The sequence below is a fragment of the Jaculus jaculus genome, chromosome 6 (assembly GCF_020740685.1).
Source record: "Jaculus jaculus isolate mJacJac1 chromosome 6, mJacJac1.mat.Y.cur, whole genome shotgun sequence".
Lineage (NCBI taxonomy): Eukaryota > Metazoa > Chordata > Mammalia > Rodentia > Dipodidae > Jaculus > Jaculus jaculus.
In genome coordinates, this window is record NC_059107.1 from 94,279,881 (window position 1) to 94,291,263 (window position 11,383).

Here is an 11,383-nt window from a genome sequence, read left to right on the forward strand (position 1 = left end):
AGCGTGAGTAAAGAAGTGTTTGGTGCTGTGGAGATGCCTTAGTTAAGGTTACGTTTAAGGCACTTGCCTGTGAAGCCTAATGACCCAGGTTCAAGTCCCCAGTAAGCCAGATGTACGAGGTTGCGCATGCATCTGGAGTTTGTTTCAATTGCTAGAGGCCCCGGTGTATCCATTCTTTCTTTCTCTCTCATAAATAAATAAATAAATAAATAAATAAATAAATAAATAAATAAATGCTGTATTAAATAAAGAAGTGTTTGGGGGCTGGAGATGATGGGTTAGCGGTTAAGGCATTTGCCTGCAATGCCAAAGTACCCCAGTTCAATTCCCCAGGTCCCACGTAAGCCCAGATATATAAGGTGGTACATACAGGTGGAGTTTGATTGCAGTGGCTGGAGGCCCCGGTGTGTCCATTCTCTCTTTCTCTCAAATAAATAAATAAAATATTTTATTAAAAAAGAAGTGTTTGGAGAGAGAAGTGGCATGGAATATGAGAGATTAATGAGCTTTCCCCGTGCTGTGACAGAGAACCTGACACTAACAACTCCAGGAAGCAATGATTCACTTGTGCTCACAGTTTGAGAGATGCCAGTTCACCAGTGCTGGGCTGAGGAACAGAGCCGTCCATAGAGCTGGCCTGGGCAGTGGAACAGAGCAGCTCTCATCATTGCTGTGGTCAGGAAGCAAATAGAGTATGGCTGCTTGCTCTCTGAGCAACATTTTCTCATCCCTTGTGCCTTAGTCTAAATTGACACCAAGGAAATTGATCCTAATTGGCTCCAGTCTTCATCCTCAGGAACAATTCATCTTGTCACCAGCTCGCCACTTCACTCACTCGTGTCCTCACAGTGGCCAAAGAAGACACCCTTTGTGCGATGCAGACTTTTTAAAGGGAAGGACACCAGGCAGGGTCTGACTAGCTGCTTCCTGCCAGGTTCTGCTGTCAGGCCTTAGCACAAGATGTCAGGAATGTGGTTGACAAAAGGCACTTTGTTTTTACTTTGTATGAGATAAGATTTCATTATGTAGCCCAGCTGGACTCTTGAAGTGGGGTCTTCCACTCTCCTTCTATAGAGCACTGAGAATACAAACATGCCCCACACTATATGCCCAACTGTGTAGCTCCGAATTTTGTCAGCTGCCTGTAGATGACTTTAATATGTCCTGATTTTTTAGTTAGGACTACACAGCCCTAATTTTAATTCAGAAAGCAGAAATACATTAATGTACAAATGGGAAAATACAAAATTTCTTTAAGCACTTTTGTTGTAATTGTATGGGTCCCTTTAACTTCTACATGACAGATTTTTTTTTTTTGTTTTGTTTTGTTTTTGTTTTTCGAGGTAGGGTCTTGCTCTAGCCCAGGCTGACCTGGAATTCATATGGAGTCTCAGGGTGGCCTCGAACTCATGGCGATCCTCCTAACTCTGCCTCCCGATTGCTGGGATTAAAGGCGTGCGCCATCATGCCTGGCTCAGATTTTTTTTTTTTTTTTGAAACAAAGTGAGCTTCCTTTAAAAATTATAACATAGCCGGGCATGGTGGTGTGTGCCTTTAACCCTAGCACTCGAGAGGCAGAGGTAGGAGGATCGCCGTGAGCTCAAGGCCACCCTGAGACTATATAGTTAACTCCCAGGTCAGCCTATGCCAGAGTGAGACCCTACCTAAAACAAACAGGACTGGAGAGATGGCTTAGTGGTTAAGCGCTTGCCTGTGAAGCCTAAGGACCCCAGTTCGAGGCTCAGTTCCCCAGGTCCCACGTTAGCCAGATGCACAAGGGGCGCACGCATCTGGAGTTCGTTTGCAGAGGCTGGAAGCCCTGGCGCGCCCATTCTCTCTCTCTCTCCCTCTATCTGTCTTTCTCTCTGTGTCTGTCGCTCTCAAATAAATAAATAAAAATTAAAAAAAAAAACAACCATAACTTAAAAGGATATTATGTGGCAAACCCATTAGCTTTATGTGTGTATATGTTTCTGCACAAGAGCTTGCATGCTTGTGTGTGTGAGTGTAGGGGGCACATGTGCACACACATGTGTGTTCATGCATGTGAAAGCCATAGGTCGATATAGGGTATCTTCTTCCACTACTTTCCATTTTATGTTTTTCTTAAAGTTTTTTTTTTTAATTTTTAATTTTTATTAACATTTTCCATGATTATAAAAAAATATCCCATGTTAATTCCCTCCCCCCCAACACTTTCCCCTTTGACATTCCATTCTCCATCATATTACCTCCCCATCTCAATCACTGTACTTACATATATACAATATCAACCTATTAAGTACCCTCCTCCCTTCCTTTCTCTTCCCTTTATGTCTCCTTTTTAACTTACTGGCCTCTGCTACCAAGGATTTTCATTCTCACGCAGAAGCCCAATCATCTGTAGCTAGGGTCCACGTATGAGAGAGAACATGTGGTGCTTGGCTTTCTGGGCCTGGGTTACCTCACTTAGTATAATCCTTTCCAGGTCCATCCATTTTTCTGCAAATTTCATAACTTCATTTTTCTTTACTGCTGAGTAGAACTCCGTTGTATAAATGTGCCACATCTTCATTATCCACTAATCAGTTGAGGGACATCTAGGCTGGTTCCATTTCCCAGCTATTATTAATTGAGCAGCAATAAACATGGTTGAGCACATACTTCTAAGGAAATGAGATGAGTCCTTTGGATATATGCCTAGGAGTGCTATAGCTGGGTCATATGGTAGATCAATCTTTAGCTGTTTTAGGAACCTCCACACTGATTTCCACAATGGCTGGACCAGATTGCATTCCCACCAGCAGTGTAGAAGGGTTTCTTTTTTCCACATCCCCGCCAACATTTATTATCATTTCTTTTCATGATGGTGGCCAATCTGACAGGAGTGAGATGGAATCTCAATGTAGTTTTAATCTGCATTTCCCTGATGACTAGTGACGTAGAACTTTTTTTTTTTTGTATTTCTTCCTTTGAGAATGCTCTATTTAGCTCCATAGCCCATTTTTTGATTGGCTTGTTTGATTCCTTATTATTTAATTTTTTTGTTTATTTATTTTTATTTATTTATTTGACAGCAACAGACAGAGAGAGAAAGAGGCAGAGAGAGAGAGAATATGTGCGCCGGGGCTTCCAGCCACTGCAAATGAACTCCAGAAACATGCGCCCCCTTGTGCATCTGGCTAACGTGGGTCCTAGGGAATTGAGCCTCGAACCGGGGTCCTTAGCCTTCACAGGCAAGCACTTAACCACTAAGCCATCTCTCCAGCCCAAACTTTTTGAGTTCTTTGTATATCCTAGATATTAATCCTCTATCAGATATATAGCTGGCAAAGATTTTTTCCCATTCTGAAGGTTGCCTCTTTGCTTTTTTCACAGTGTCCTTTGCAGTGAAAAATCTTGTAATTTCATGAGGTCCCAGTGATTAATCTGTGGTTTTATTGCCTGAGCAATTGAGGTTGTATTCAGAAAGTCTTTGCCAAGACCAATATGTTGAAGGGTTTCCCCTACTTTTTCCTCTAGCAGTTTCAGAGTTTCAGGTCTGATGTTAAGGTCTTTAATCCATTTGGACTTAATTCTTGTGCATGGCGAGAGAGAAGAATCTATTTTCATCCTTCTGCAGATATTTATCCAGTTTTCAAAACACCATTTGCTGAAGAGGCTGTCTCTTCTCCAATGGGTATTTTTGGCATTTTTATTGAATATCAGGTGGCTATAGCTACTTGGGCTTACATCTGGGTCCTCTATTCTGTTCCACTGATCTACATGTCTGTTTTTGTGCCAGTACCATGCTGTTTTTGTTACTATGGCTCTGTAGTATAGGTTAAAATCAGGTATGGTGATACCACCAGCCTCTTTTTTGTTGCTCAGTATTATTTTAGATATTCGAGGTTTTTTGTGATTCTAAATGAATTTTTGGATTGTTTTTTCTATTTCCATGAAGAAAGCCTTTGGAATTTTGATAGGGATTGCATTAAATATGTAGATTGCTTTAGGTAAGATTGCCATTTTCACAATATTGATTCTTCCAATCCAGGAACAAGGGATGTTTCTCCACTTTCTAGTGTCTTCTGCAATTTCTTGCTTGAGTGTTTTAAAGTTCTCATTGTATAGATTCTTTACTTCCTTGGTTAGGTTTATTCCAAGGTACTTTATTTTTTTTGATGCAATTGTGAATGGGAGTGATTCTCTGATTTCATCCTCTGTGTGTTTGTTGTTAGCATATATGACGGCTACTGATTTCTGTGTATTTATTTTGTATCCTGCTACATTGCTGTAGGTTTTGATCAGCTCTAACAGCTTGCTAGTAGAGTCTTTAGGGTCCCTTATGTATAGAATCATGTCATCTGCAAATAATGATAACTTGATTTCTTCCTTTCCAATTTGTATCCCTTTTATGTGTGTGTCTTGCCTTATTGCTATGGCTAAGACTTCCAAAACTATATTAAATAAAAGTGGGGACAGTGGACACCCTTGTCTTGTTCCTGATTTTAGTGGAAAAGCTTCCAGTTTTTCCCCATTTAGTAATATGTTGGCTGTAGGCTTGTCATAAAGAGCCTTTATTATATTGAGATATGTTCCTTCTATTCCCAGTCTCTGTAGGACTTTTATCATGAAGGGATGTTGGATTTTGTCAAATGCTTTCTCTGCATCTAATGAGATGATCATGTGATTTTTGTCCTTCAACCCGTTTATGTAATGTATTACATTTATAGATTTGCGTATGTTGAACCATCCCTGCATCTCTGGGATAAAGCCTACTTGGTCAGGGTGAATGATCTTTTAGAAATATTCTTGTATTCTCTTTGCCAATATTTTGTTGAGAATTTTTGCATCTATGTTCATGAGGGAGATTGGTCTGTAATTTTCTTTTTTTGTTCTATCTTTGCCTGGTTTTGGTATCAGGGTGATGCTGGCCTCATAGAAGGAGTTTGGTAGAATTCCTTCTTTTTCTATTTCCAGGAAAAGCTTAAGAAGCAATGGTGTTAGCTCTTCCTTAAATGTCTGGTAAAATTCAGCAGTGAATCCATCCGGGCCTGGGCTTTTTTTAGTTGGGAGATTATTGATAACTGTTCGGATCTCCATGTTTGTTATAGGTCTATTTAAGTGATTAATCTCATTTTGATCTAATTTAGGTAGGTCATATAGATCAAGGAAATCATCCATTTCTTTCAGATTTTCATACTTTGTGGAGTGTATGCTTTTATAGTATGTCCCTATGATTTTTTGAATTTCTCTGGAATCTGTTATGATGTGACCTTGTTCATCTCTGATTTTATTAATTTGTGTCTCTTCTCTCTTTCTTTTGGTCAGATTTGCTAAGGGTTTATCAATCTTGTTTATCCTTTCAAAGAACCAACTCTTTGTTTCATTAATTCTTTGGATTGTTCTTTTTGTTTCTATTTCATTAATTTCTGCCCTAATCTTTATTATTTCTTCCCGTCCACTGATTTTTGGTTTGCCTTGTTCTTCTTTTTCCAAGGCTTTAAGGCAAAGCATTAGGTCGTTTACTTGCGACCTTTCTAATTTCTTAATATAGGCACTCAAGGCTATAAATTTACCTCTTAGAACTGCCTTCATTGTGTCCTAGAGATTTTGATATGTTGTGTTCTCATTATCATTTGACTCTATAAATTTTTTGATTTCTTCATTGACCCATTCATCATTTAGTTGTGTATTGTTTAGTTTCCATGATTTTGTGTATGCTCTATAGCCTTTCTTGCTACTGATTTGTAGTTTAATTCCATTGTGGTCAGATAGAATGCAAGGAATTATTTCAATTTTCCTGAATTTGTTAAGATTTGCTTTGTGTCCTAATATAGGGTCTATTTTAGAGAATGTTCCATGTGCTGCTGAAATGAATGTATATTCTGCAGCCTTTGGATGAAATGTCCTGTATATATCTGTTAAGTCCATTCCTTCTATGACCTCATTTAGTCCAGATGCCTCTCTGTTTATTCTTTCCCAGGATGACCTGTCAATTGATGAGAGTGGGGTGTTAAAGTCACCCACCACCACTGTGTTTGGTGTTATCTGTGACCTTAGTTCTAATAGTGTTTGTTTGATGAATTTGGGAGCCCCCATGTTAGGTGCATATATGTTTAGGATTGTAATGTCCTCTTGTTGGAGTGTGCCCTTAATCAATATAAAGTGGCCTTCCTTATCTTTCTTGACTAATGTTGGACTAAAGTCTACCTGTCAGATATTAGGATAGCAACACCTGCTTGTTTTCTAGGCCCATTTGCTTGAAACACAGTCTTCCAACCTTTCACCCTAAGATAATGTCTATCCTTTGTAGAAAGGTGAATTTCTTGGAGACAACAAATTGTAGAATCCTGCTTTTTAACCCAGTCTGCAAACCTATGTCTTTTCATTGCGGCATTGATGCTATTGATATTAAGAGATATTATTGAAAGGTGTGTATTCATGTTTGCTATTTTTTTTTTTTTTGTGGTTCCAGTTCTACCTGTGCTCTCTTGTGTTAACTAGTATTTGAGTATTGCTTGTTTTTTCTAGGTTCCTTATATGTGTGCTTTTCTTTTCTTCAGCATGGAGGATTCTATCAAGTATTTTCTGTAGAGCTAGTTTTATCTTCAAATACTCCTTTAACCTGCTTTGGTCATGGAATGTCCTTATTTCTCTGTCCATTTGAATGGATACCTTTTCAGGATAAAGTAACCTTGGTTGACAGCTGTTATCTTTCAGAACTTGGAATATATCACTCCAAGCTCTTCTGGCTTTTAAAGTTTGTATTGAATAATCTGCTGTAATCCTGATGGGTTTGCCTTTGTAGGTAACTTGATTTTTCTCCCTAACTACTTTCAGTATTTTTTCTTTGGTTTGTGTGTTTGGAAGTTTGATTATAATATGGCAAGGAGAGGTTCTTTCCAGGTTTTGTCTGGCTGGGATTCTAAAGGCTTCCTGTATCTGCATCGGCACCTCTTTCCCAATTTGGGGGAAATTTTCTTCTATGATTTTGTTGAAGATGCCTACTATGCCTTTGGAATGGAATTCTTCTCTTTCTACTATGCCCTGAATTCTTATATTGGATCTTTTCATAGTGTCCCGAATATCTTGAAATTCCCACTCATACTTTTCTATAAGTTTGTCTTTCTCTTTGTTGGACTGTATTAAATCTGTCGCCTGGTCTTCTAGCTTAGATATTCTTTCCTCTCCTTCATCCATTCTACTAGTGAGATTTTCTACAGAGTTTTTCATTTCATTAACTATGTTCTTCATTGCTAGTAATTCTGACTGTTTTTTCTTTATTATTTCTATTTCCTTATTTCTGTCTTGTATTGCCTTCTTTATTTCATTAAATTGGTGTCCTGCATCTTCTTTGATTTCCTCTTTAATTTCTTCTTTGATTCTTTTGATTTGTTCTTTGACCTCTTTGAACATATTTACAATCATTCTTTTGAAATCTTTCTCAGGCATTTCCTCTAACTCGTTCTCACTGGAGGTCATTTCTGATGCATTAATACTTTTGGGTGGATTTATATCATCTTGCTTTTTAGTGTTTCTTGTGTTATAATGTATATATTTTTGCATGTTGGATTAAGTTAATGCTTGGATTTTCTAGCTAGCTGGGTATTCTTAGCTGTATCAATTGATTTGATGTTATATATTTTCAGGATAGGAGCTTAAGGTGTTAGGTGTAGCTCTTAATACTCTCAGAGTATCTACAAAGATGTTCTTAGGGGTTGAGTTTCCCTGCTATGGGAGTATTCAAGTAGGCTGAGTGGAATAAAATACAAGTAGATTCTAAAATTTAACTAAACACTGTACATATTCAATCAAAAACAGCCCCAAGTATGTATGCAAGAGTAGTTATTATAAGGACCAGATCCTCTATCAACAAAGAGGTTAAGATTTCTGGTCTGTTGAGGGATTCAAGTCAGCTTGTGACCAACTGAGACCCTTCCCTGGTGCAATCCCAGTTACCTTGGATGATTTTGGTCTCAGTCAATTTGCTGCCTGGGTTGTCGGGCTGCTGTTCTGATTTCTGGAGCTGGGCACTGGCTTTTTCTATGGGCAAACTGAGCCTAGCAAGTGTGGCCCTGCAGATCAGCACTCCTGCTGCTGGAACTACTGCTGCTAAAGCTGCCTCTGCTGGGTCTGTCACCACTGCTTCTGAAGCTGCTGCTGCTGGGTCTGCTGCGGCTGGATCTGCTGCTGCTGCTGCTACTGGATCTGCTGCTGCTGGGGCTGCTGTTAAGGGTGCCAGAGGCGCTGATGTTGCTGCCGAACTCTGCTCCTGCTTGGGTCCCGCTGTTGGCTCAAGTTGGCGTGGCCGGGTCCCGGGCTGCTGCTCTGCTCGCTGGAGCTGGGCTCAGGCGGTGGGGGAGGGGAGGGAGCCGCAGCTGCTCTGGTTGTCTCGCTGTTCCACTTTTTCTTCCACCTGCTCCTCCCCTGCTCACTGCCACTCTCCCCTCACGTTTCCCGAGTTGCGGAGAGCGCGGTGTGAGGGGAAGCGCCCGCACCTGGCTTTTCCTGTGGCTGGAGCCGAGCCTGGCGGCTTTCTGGTACGCCCCGCCGCCGCCACTGCAGTTGGTGGAGCTGCCGGGGCGCTTTTGCCGCCTGTGCGGGCTCTGGATGCTCTGGATCTCTCCTACTTCTCCGCTGCCGCTTCAGTTTCCTATACTCCTTGCTTTTTAGTAAAAGTATGTATTTTGCTGAGTTTTTTTGGTCTTTTTCCCCCCAGGCTGCTTTGGTGTGGTACCTATGCCACCATCTTAACCAGAAGTCTCTTTCTTAGTTTTTAATTTTATTTATTTATTAGAGACAGAGGGAGGGAGGAAGAGAGAGAGGGAGAATGGGCACGTCAGGGCCTCTAGCCACTGCAAACAAGATGCATGTGCCACCTTGTACAACTGGCTTACATGGGACCTGGAGAATAGAATCTGGCTCCTTAGGCTTTGCAAGAAAATGCCTTAACCACTAAGCCATCTTTCCAGCCCCATTTTATGTTTTGATTAGAATGAACTAGACTATGTCACCAGTGATTCCCAGGGATTCTTCTGTCTCTTCCTCCCTAGAACTTGGATTATAGACATCCTGATGTTGTTGTTATTGTTGTTTTGTTTGGTTTGGTTTGGTTTTTTGAGGTAGGATCTCACTCTAGCCCAGGCAAACCTGGAATTCTAGTCTCAGGGTGGCCTTGAACTCACAGTGATCCTCCTACCTCTGCCTCTCGAATGCTGGGGTTAAAGGCATATGCCACCACACCTGGCTGACTTTTATTACTAACTAAACATTTAAAAGAGGGATGGAGAGACGGCTTAGCTAACACACTTGCCTGCAAAGCCTAAGGACCCATGTTCGATCCCTAGGTCCCATGTAATCCAGATGCACAAGGTGAAACAAGCTTGCAAGGTCACACATGCGCACAATGTGGCACATGTGTCTGGATTTCGATTGCAGTGGCTGGAGCCCTTGGTGTGCCAATTCTCCATGCCCCCACTCTCTCATTAAAAAATAAAATAAAATAAAAACTTTAAAACATAGTTAAGGATTCAAGGAAGTTGCAGTTAGTTTACAGTGGTCCTGTATATAGAACCATGGTACGGTACACGATTGCTATAGCCTGGACCTAGAATTTACCCATGGCCCATGCATTAATGTCTTGGTCCCTATGTTGGAGCTCTTAGAGGTGACTGAGACTGTCAGAGATGGTAGAGTCAAGAGGGAGGTCTGAAAGTTACTGGAGTCATGTCTGGAAAGGGGACTGTGGAAGTCCAGTCCTTCTTTCTCTTTACTCCTGGCTGTGACGTGATTTGTTCTACCATGATCTTCTATGATAAGGTACCATCTTTGCATAGACCGAAGGCAATGGGGTTGGTGGACACACCAGAACCCCTAAAACTATGCATCAAACTGAAGCTTCTCTATGTGTGTGTTTGTGTGTGTGTGTGTGCTCATGAACGTTTGTGTGGCAGCCAGGGAAAAACCTCAGTTTGCATTCCTTAGGTGATTATCTCCTTATGCTAAGAGAACAACTTGTCTTCTGAATATACAGGCCACTAGACAAATCCTCACCTGGCCAGCCACCACTGAGAGACCCTGTGCATTTAGAATGATGCAATGTCCTCATGGTAAGTTGGGTTGTCTCTTTTGGGCATGGGTTTATTGTTGTGGAGGTTAACATTCATTGTCAACTTGACAGGATCTGGATTACCTAGGAGGCAAACCTTCTGGCATATCTATGAGGGAATTTCTAGATTGGGTTAGTAGAGATGAGTAGACTCACCCTTACTATAGGTGAGCTAAATATTCAGACTAAATCAAAATTAGAGGGGCTGGAGAGATGGCTTAGTGGTTAAGGCACTTGCCTGCAAAGCTTAATGACCTGGATGACCCATGTTCAATTCCCTAGTACCCATGTAAAGCCAGATGCACAAAGTGGCATATGCTTTCTAGAGTTTTTTACAGCAGCTAGAGGTCCTAGTGTGGTCCTTCTCTCTCTCTCTTTCCTTGCAAACTAATAAGAGAGAAAGAAAAAAGTAGAAAGTGAACAGAGCACCAGCATTCATTGCTCTGCTTCCTGACTATGGAAGCAATGTGACCAGCTGCCTCAAGTTCCTGCCACCATATCTTTTATGCTGTGATAGGCTGTAACTTCAAACTGTAAGTCAAAATAAACCCTTACATCCTTAAATTTATTTTGTCAAGCATTGCAGTTGCATTCTCAGTGGTGGGACAAAACACCCAACCAGAAAGTAGTTTATTGGAGGGAAGGGTTTATTTTGGCTTACAATCTTGAGAGGAAGTTTTATCACGATGGCAAATTAAGGCAGAGCAGAGACTGGGCATCACATCTCTAGGTGGAAATAGTCTAGTTAAAGCCCAAGGTCTGCCTCCCAGTGGCACTCCTTCTCCAGGTATCTCAGTGATTAAGGTACTTGTCTGCAAAGCCTAAGGACCCAGGCTTGACTCCCTAGGACCCAAGTAAAACCAGATGAACAAGGAGATGCACACGTCTAGAGTTCGTCTACAGGGCCTTGGCATGACCATTCTCTTTCTGTTTCTCTATCTTCTTCTCTCTCTCAAACAAATAAAAATAAAAAAATAAATTTTAAAAAATTCAAAAGAAATCTTGGCTGCTGAGATGGCTTAGCATTTAAGGGGCTTGCCTGGGAAGCCTAAGGACCCAGGTTCAATTCCCCAGTACCCACATAAGCCAGATGCACATTGTGGTGCATGCATCTGGAGTTCACTTGGAGTGGCTAGAGGCCCTGGCATACCCTTTCTCTCTCTCTCTCTCTCTCAAATAAATAAATAAAAATTTAAAAAAATAAATCAAAGCTCAAACTGAACCAAAGCTGAGAAGCAAAGAATGAGTAAAATACAGACAAGCGGGGCCTCTCCCTACAGCCCATGGGGCTGTGCGCTCCCCGATGGCAGC